Raw genomic sequence first — 7,617 nt, 5'->3', positions numbered from 1 at the left:
TTCCAGGCAGCAGGTGAGTGGTGGGTTCTGAAAGCAGGGAGCAGCCTCTGTGGGCCGCTGGAGGCCTGGAGGCAGGAGGGGCGCCTGGTCAGCACTTCTTCTAGAAGCAGTGGAGGTGTGCCCAGCCCACTCAGCGCAGGGTCCCGTCTTGTACACCGGTCACTTTGCCTGGCAGACTTGGGAAGAGCAGGGCACGGGGAAGGGTGTGGTGGGGCAGGCGGGAGGGGACGGACTTCCCAGTGACTTCCGTGCTTGATTTCGCATCTGTCTTCGATCTGTTGCCCTAACATTAAGTCATGGTCTGTGCACATTGTTTGATGCTTCTCTTATGTGGCAGTCAGTGTCGTCCGTGGCTCAGCTGGGGCCCAGGGCACTCACACGCTACTGCCAGCGGACTGAGTGCCCCACGGCCGAGTCCTGATGTTGGGGAGAGGGGATGTCGACAGTGGGCTCCCTGTTTGCCACTGTAAAGGTTCATTCTGATGGTACAGCACCCCCATTTCCTTCCGCCAAGCGTCTCTGCAGAGACGAGATTCCTGCCCGTGATTAGATTCCCTGGAAATCCTGCAAGGCCTGTGGAAGAAACGTTCTCATCATACGATCAGTCCCCACACCACTCACCACTGTTTGCTCTGTGAGTTGATTTTAGACAACAGACCCAGGAGCCCGATGTAAAGAATGTAAACACCTAGAGGAGGGGAGCTGAGCTGTGGGAAACCAGTCTCCCCACAGTGTTTGTTGGGCGGCTGGTGACCACATCCTTGTCGTCTGTCGAAGGGTGATAACCACTCTTCTTTTGAATGAAAGTCGCCTCCAGTTAGGGCACACTGAGAGATAACTGCTTTTACAGTCTATATTTGGGTAACTACAAAAAAAAAGGCCCAGACCCAAACCAAACAGAAATAAAAACCAGCCAACCAAACAAAAAATTAAAAAGAAAACAACGTTTAAAAGGCCAAGAAACCCTGGCTTAAGAAACCCCAGAAGCTCGTCAGTGATGTGTGGTCACCACGTGTGACCTACTCTGTCAACGCCCGTTACCGCCCTGGTCTTTCCGTGTCCCCTGGCTGCGTAGGGGTTGTTGGACGCTTTATTATTCTTATTCTTGTAATTATTGTTGTTGTTGCTGTTTCCGTGGCAATACAGGGAGTCACCTGATCTGAGTGGGCGTTGACTTCCTGGCGTAGAGACTTCCTGGGACGCTGCTAACTCGGTGGAAAGGAGACTAATGCCCATGCGGCCAGGAGGTGCTGAAGGCCGCTGATGGCGAGGAGAGTTCAGGGCCTGGAAACTGCCTAGAAAGAAACCTTTCCACAAACTGATGCAGCTTGAAGAGGAACACGTTTGGAGAACAGAGAATGGACCTGCTCATACAACAGTGACTGAGGGGCTAGAAATGACACCGCAGAGGGAAATCCCCACAGGTACCTGGGAAGGGTGGTGGGCCAGGAGGTGGGCAGCACGGCCTTGGCGGGTGAGTGTGAACGTGCTGGGACAGGCCCGCAGGCAGCGGGGGCTCCTCACAACCCCTGGGGGGCGACCACCTTCTCTCAGGCTCTTTCACAGACTGTTTGTGTTGGCTCACGACTTGTGGTTTTACGCAGCATTGAAAGGAACCCGTGTTCAGAAATAAGTCAATAGATGACGCCATGTTAGTTCAAGTAAGTTCATCTATGTATCTAGATTGTCAGGACACGTGTACATTTTCTGTGTCAGCCAAAGAAGCCTCGGTCATCGCTAAGGGTGTTCAAACTCATTTACTTGTGTCTTGTTTTGTTTCAGTCTGTATCAATCTTTCCTACCCAATTGTTTTGGGTTCACTTGCAGCCCCCCAAATTCACATGTTGAGGTTTGAACCCCTTGGACTTCAGAATGGGACTGATTTGGAAATAGGGTCATAGCACATGTAACCAGCTAAGATGAGGTCACACTGCACTGGGGCGGCCATGAATCCATGTGACAGGTGTATTTATAAAAGGGGAATCTGGGCACAGACAGGCATGCACATAGGAAGACGAGGACAGAGACCAGAGGGGTGTTTCTGGTAGTGAGGGGACACCCACAGTCTCCAGCAACCAGCAGAAGCTCAGACAGAGCCAGACAGCCCCAGGCAGCACCGGCCACTTTGCCCTGTAAGTCAGTATGACGTGCTGTGAGCTGGGCTCTCTGGGAGGCGTGACAGTGCCGAGCATCATACAGAAACGGGAAGCAAGAGTGTGGTGCTCTGGTGCAGTGACGGGAAGAGCAGATTTAAATCCAGACTTTACTAAGCATTTTTAAAAATCGACAGTAAGAAAAACACTCAATTGTAGGTACCAGGATTTGCACACAGGAAGGGTATGGCTGGGCCCACATGCCTTACTCATTGGCGCCTGGATTCTGGCAGATGCTGGGTGTCTGGGAGCGTTTAATAAATAGCTGTTAACCCAGTGACCAGAAACTGTGCACAAAGAAGGCATTAAGAAAAACAAAGTGTTTGCCCGTTTTATTTGATAACATTTTCCTAATGCTATGAAATGCTGTTTTTCTTTTCTGTTCTTGTTTCTTTTATTTTCTCTTCCTAAATTAAGGTTGTACGGGGTCTTGTTTTACTAGCCAGGAGAAAGATGCAAACATGTCAGACCAGAAATACAAAATCACAGTTATATTAAAGAAAGTAGATAGCGAGTAAAGATTATGTCACAGCACTTGATAAAATTTGTAACAACTTTCAGACAAATCCTAAGAAAAAAAGAAACTCAAACAACAGAGCTTCAGATAAAGAACAGACATTGTCAATGATTATATTTCCCAATGTCACAACAGATAAAAATCCATCTTAAAAATTGTTTTTAAGTAATTTCGTACAGCTTACAATCTTTTATCTATGTAGTCAGTCCAGACAGCACAGAGAACAGGTGTGTGGCAATAGTCAGCTTTTCATAATTTATATTTTAGTCTTACGTTTCGCACAGAAAGTTTTGCCCCATATTTTAGCCTCAGGATTGTCTGTGGTGTTCTTTTCGAGCATCTCATGCATTATTAGGTTATGTTGAAAACTTTAGGTATCAACTGACGCAACTCTTCTTAATTGGGGAAATTGTTTTCTGTTTGAAAGTCAAATAGCAAGTATGATTTATGATGAAATTATATTTTTGGGCAAGGAAAATGTTGGTATAGCTTGAAAATAGGGGTGGGAGGTAGGGAAGAAGATGGGGTCTGGACAAAAAGCGACCCGTGCAAGTACCTCAGGTGTGTGTGTCCAGGAAGTCCCAAGGGCACTGTCTCTTACGTAGGGCACCAACTGAGTGTTTAGCAAAGATGTGACAAGAGGTGAGATTCCAGAATGGGGAGTTTAGTGTATGGGTGGCTTCTGTGCCACGCAAAGGGACACACTCCCATCTGTAGCATGACTCACAAGAAACATCATGCTATGGTAGCTCACGCTATGATGGATCACACATGCTAATTCACACCGTGATGGCTCACGCTGTCGTGGTTCACACCGTGATGAGTCACGCCATGACAATTCACACTGGGATTGTACATAGTATACGAAGTACCTGTAATGTTCCAGGCACTATGCTGGGGTCTTCACATAGATCACGTTCAAAACGATTCAGTGAGGCAGGTATCGCCAAACCCACGTGAAGAGGAGAAAACTGCACCGTTAGGAGAGGCTCTGAGAATCAGGAATCATTTCCCTCTGCTTTCTCCTGTGCATCTTTGGCTGAATGAATTAATGCCAAACGACAAGTTTCCTGAATTTGGCAAAGGGAAAGGCCCAAGGAGAGCACTGCTTGTGTTGACAAATGTCTTCCCACCAGAAGTCCTAGCTCTGTCCACGTGGGCTGGTGAGACCTCCCGTGCAGACATGCACAGGGAGACACAAAGAGAGGCAGAGCATAGCTTTGTGGGGACAGATATTTTAAGGGGATGTAGAGGAGGCAGAGCCTGGAAGAAAGAAAAATGATGGGAAAAGTTGGAAGAGAACAAGGAGAGTAGAGTTCCAGGATCGAATGGAGAGAGAACTCCCAGAAGGAGCGAGCAGTGACAGGTAGTCACAGATCTCGTGCACACTGACAAGTGCATGAAAATGATCTGAGCTGTTCCTGAGGTCGCAGGTACAGAAGGTTGTTCCATGTCGTAGAGCACAGAACGGGAGCCAGGAGCTTGGGGTTGCGGCCACGTGAAACCTGACCACTCCTGGCTTCAGTCTCCTCACCTACCGAGCGCTAGCATCGGCTGTCAACCCGGCACTGCTGCACTTTGCACCACTGTGGGGGCTGGTGGGTGGCTGCAGCGTGTGTCGCAGCACCCAGCCTCCCCCGCAGCGGACGCCAGAGAGCATCCCTGAGTGTGGTGCCTGAAAATATCTCCAGACGTTGTGCAAAGTGGTCAGGAACCGCTGCGTAGACTTCACACCCTCCTGTATGGAGCCCCCACAGGCAGGGGCTGCCTCCTTCGCTTCTAATCTTTTTGCTTCTGAGGCAACAGGTGGGATGTGTGAGAAGAAGGTCAGCACAAGCCATACCTAGGCTTACAAAGAGGGGGTTCTGTTAACCAGAGGCTCCACTCACCAAAAGCTAATGATTTCGTCCCCCGGAGGAAGCTGTGGCATGGCAGGCAGCCACCACCAGGAGGCTGTGCGAGGGGCTGCGTAGAATCAGGTGGGGGCAGAGGCTCGAGCGCCTCCCTCCTGCACCCACCACGCAGTGTCCACCTCGACCACAGGCTTTGCTTCCTCCCCCCATTTTGTTTTCTTATTGACCCTCGTGATTCTGAAGACGTCTGATGAGCCAGGCCTTTGATGACACTGGTAATTTTTTTGCCTTTGAAGAAAAATATTCACCTGAACATGAATGCACAGATGTGTGTGTGTCTACGCCCCGTCTCACATCAATATCTTGTCCGCTCCCCATTTCTTCTCAGCTCGTTTTCTTTTTTTCCCTGATACCGACCGGGCCTCACTGTGTGCCTCACGGCCTCACACATCCTGTCCTGGTGGCCCCCACGCCCCGTGCGTCCTGAGGGTAACCCCGTCAACACAGCTTCAGCTCCCAACACAGGCTGACACCCCCAAACCTAGCACACAGTAGGGCAAAGTATCTGTGAGACAGAGGAGTGAACATGGGAGGATATGAGTGATTATTACCTAACGTTTTTATGGATATTGGCATGGGTGGATTTGTGCCCCCCTCGCCCCCCGACAGCCCAAATTATATGTTGAGCCCTAACTCCCAGCAGTTTAGGGTGTGACGGTGTTTGGAGATGGGTCTTTAAAGAGGTGATTCGGGTGAAATGAAGACTTTAGGGTGGGTTCTAACCGACCATTAGTCCTTCTAGAAAGAGAGGATCAGGACTCAGAAGCACACGGAAGGACGACCACGTGAGGGCACAGGGAGAACAGCGGCCTCGCAGGAGGAACCAGCCCCACCGACACTTTGATCTCAAACTTCCTGCCTCCATAACCACGAGAAATAACTGTTTCTTAAACCACCTGCTCTGTGGCAGGTGTATGTGGCCCTAGAAAACCAAAAGACACAGGAGATGAAACTGGTAAGAAGGTTTTGCTAAGTCCTGGAACTTTCCCATCATTGGGTAATGACAACACCCTCTGTATGTGCTGTGTGTTTTGAAAGATTGAAATCATTCATTCATTCGTTCATTCATTCATTCACTCACTCAATTACTTCCTCTGTTACTCCTCAGGCTTTAAGGTCACAGCCAACGCTGAGGTGGCTCAAAGCACCATTCCATTTGCCGCACAGGCCGTGCGTACATGACAGGAGGGGCCGGTCACTCAGTGCTCCTGGCCATTTGCACAGCTTCCCATGACTCCCCTGCTGTGTCGCTTGGCACCGGGATGCACACCTCACGCCTTCATGCCCACATTCCTGATGCGCTCGTGGGTTTGTTATAGACGGACGTCCAGAGGTGGCTCCTGTCCTCGTGGCCTCCTCCTCTTGGCTCCTGATTCTGTCACCCTGTCACCTGTCCGCCTGGTCCATGCAGGAGGTCCCGGCCGTGGGGGAGGGGATGTGTAGCCACAGGCATCTCTGAGTCACAGGGAAATGGCCTGTGCACCTGGTTTTCACACCATATTAGTGTATTCTCCCAAACTCTTTCTCTCAGTCACGTCATAGGAAACCAAAGACAACTGTACCTATAAATATATTTCTCTTATGGCTAATTGTGCGTGAAATATATTCATAAAATAGAACATATTAAAATAGGACTATTTTGGAAAAAAGAAAATGTTTACATGAATTTCTTTTAAGGGTTTACAAAAGAAATGTAGCATTATATGGGTATCATTCTAATAAATTTGGTAAATATTTGGAATCGCTCTTTCCGTAGATTTATAATCAGTTGAAGTATGTCATGGAAATAAAGTAAAATACATGTTAGGATTTCTCCCCTGCCCTCCCCATAATCCATTAGTCTAAGAAATTGCCTTAAAAGCAGCATGTCATTATTTTAGAGTTAAACAGTTAAGCGTTTTTATACAGGAACATCAAAACCATATATGCTTCAAACACCAAACCTTTTTTTAATGGCTTTCAGATAAAACAATTTATTTATGCAATTAACAACAACATGCAATTTCTAATAATTAGCAGATAATAGTTATCTGCAAAGTACTTTATAAAATTGCCTTTGAACTGCATTCGTTCTGTGGGGAATCACTGAAAATTGGACTATAAAATTACCAGAAAATGTACTGCATTAACAAGAATTCTCTGTATTCAGTTTCTCTTCAAATTTATGGGCTTGAATATTTGTAAACATTTGGTTCCATAGACAGAAACCTTATCACCTCACCTTTCCCTCCTATAGTACGTTTGGTTACTACAGGATTTTTATTTTCTTTATTTTAACATTGCTTTCTCCTCTTCCCCCACACCCCCCATAATGAAAACATCATTTTATTATTTCTTCTTTGAGAATTAAAAATAAATACCCAATATGCCATTTTTATTGGTATGGATCAGTTCTTTCTAATTCCCTCTTAGAAACAATATTTTACATTCAGAATTGTAAACCATTTCTATTAAACTGAACTGTCTTTGAAGAAAAACAATAAAAAAACATTAAAGAAATATGTTGAACAAACATCAAGAGAACACTGAATAGGAAAGGGTGTTTTCTGCTCCTTCCTTGTTCTGTAAGAGACATTCCCATCATGTCGTACACAAACAGTACAAATTTGTTCTGCAGTGTTGGAAAATGTCACTTACAGGCACATTTCTGTCCTGTTTTGGACAGATCATTGCATCTTAATGTGTTGCCATAACACAGTGCGGAACACACGTCCGGGTTCCTTCCGCCAAGAGGAGAAGATAAAGCCAGGAACTCTCCGTGTGGTGGCCTGGGGCCTGGCCCGGCCCGGGTGGCCACTGAGACCCTCAGGCCAGCGGCGTGGTGAGGGCCTCATGCACCCCCCTGCTGGTGTGCCCATGCCTTCTGGATGCCACGTCCTGTGTGCCAAGGCCACCTGCTGACTCCTGGCAGGAGAATGACTGTCACCAAGGGCACGTCACGCTCACAGAGGGCAGGGATGCTGTAACGAGAAAAGTGAGGACCTGTCATAGAGGCAGCCTCAGTGACGAGCTGGTCCCCTCAGAGCTCTGGATG

General features: G+C 47.7%; 1 long non-coding RNA gene across 2 annotated transcripts; it reads left to right on the top strand.

Moving 5' to 3' along the window:
- The first annotated feature begins 274 nt into the window (after window positions 1–274).
- Window positions 275–6,941, top strand: LOC109436507 (uncharacterized). Of its 2 annotated transcripts, none has more exons than XR_002136124.3 (3): window positions 275–1,424; window positions 5,326–5,538; window positions 5,692–6,941. It is a non-coding gene; the product is annotated as an uncharacterized LOC109436507 (long non-coding RNA). The 2 variants fall into 2 exon arrangements; XR_012498686.2 differs by having other exon boundaries at window positions 5,317–5,538.
- Window positions 6,942–7,617: the final 676 nt, after the last annotated feature.

This window comes from Rhinolophus sinicus, chromosome 4 (assembly GCF_057876585.1).
Source record: "Rhinolophus sinicus isolate RSI-liver-muscle chromosome 4, RSI-T2T, whole genome shotgun sequence".
Lineage (NCBI taxonomy): Eukaryota > Metazoa > Chordata > Mammalia > Chiroptera > Rhinolophidae > Rhinolophus > Rhinolophus sinicus.
Note: the sequence above shows the minus strand (reverse complement) of the source record. Positions and strands in the feature narration are given on the sequence as shown.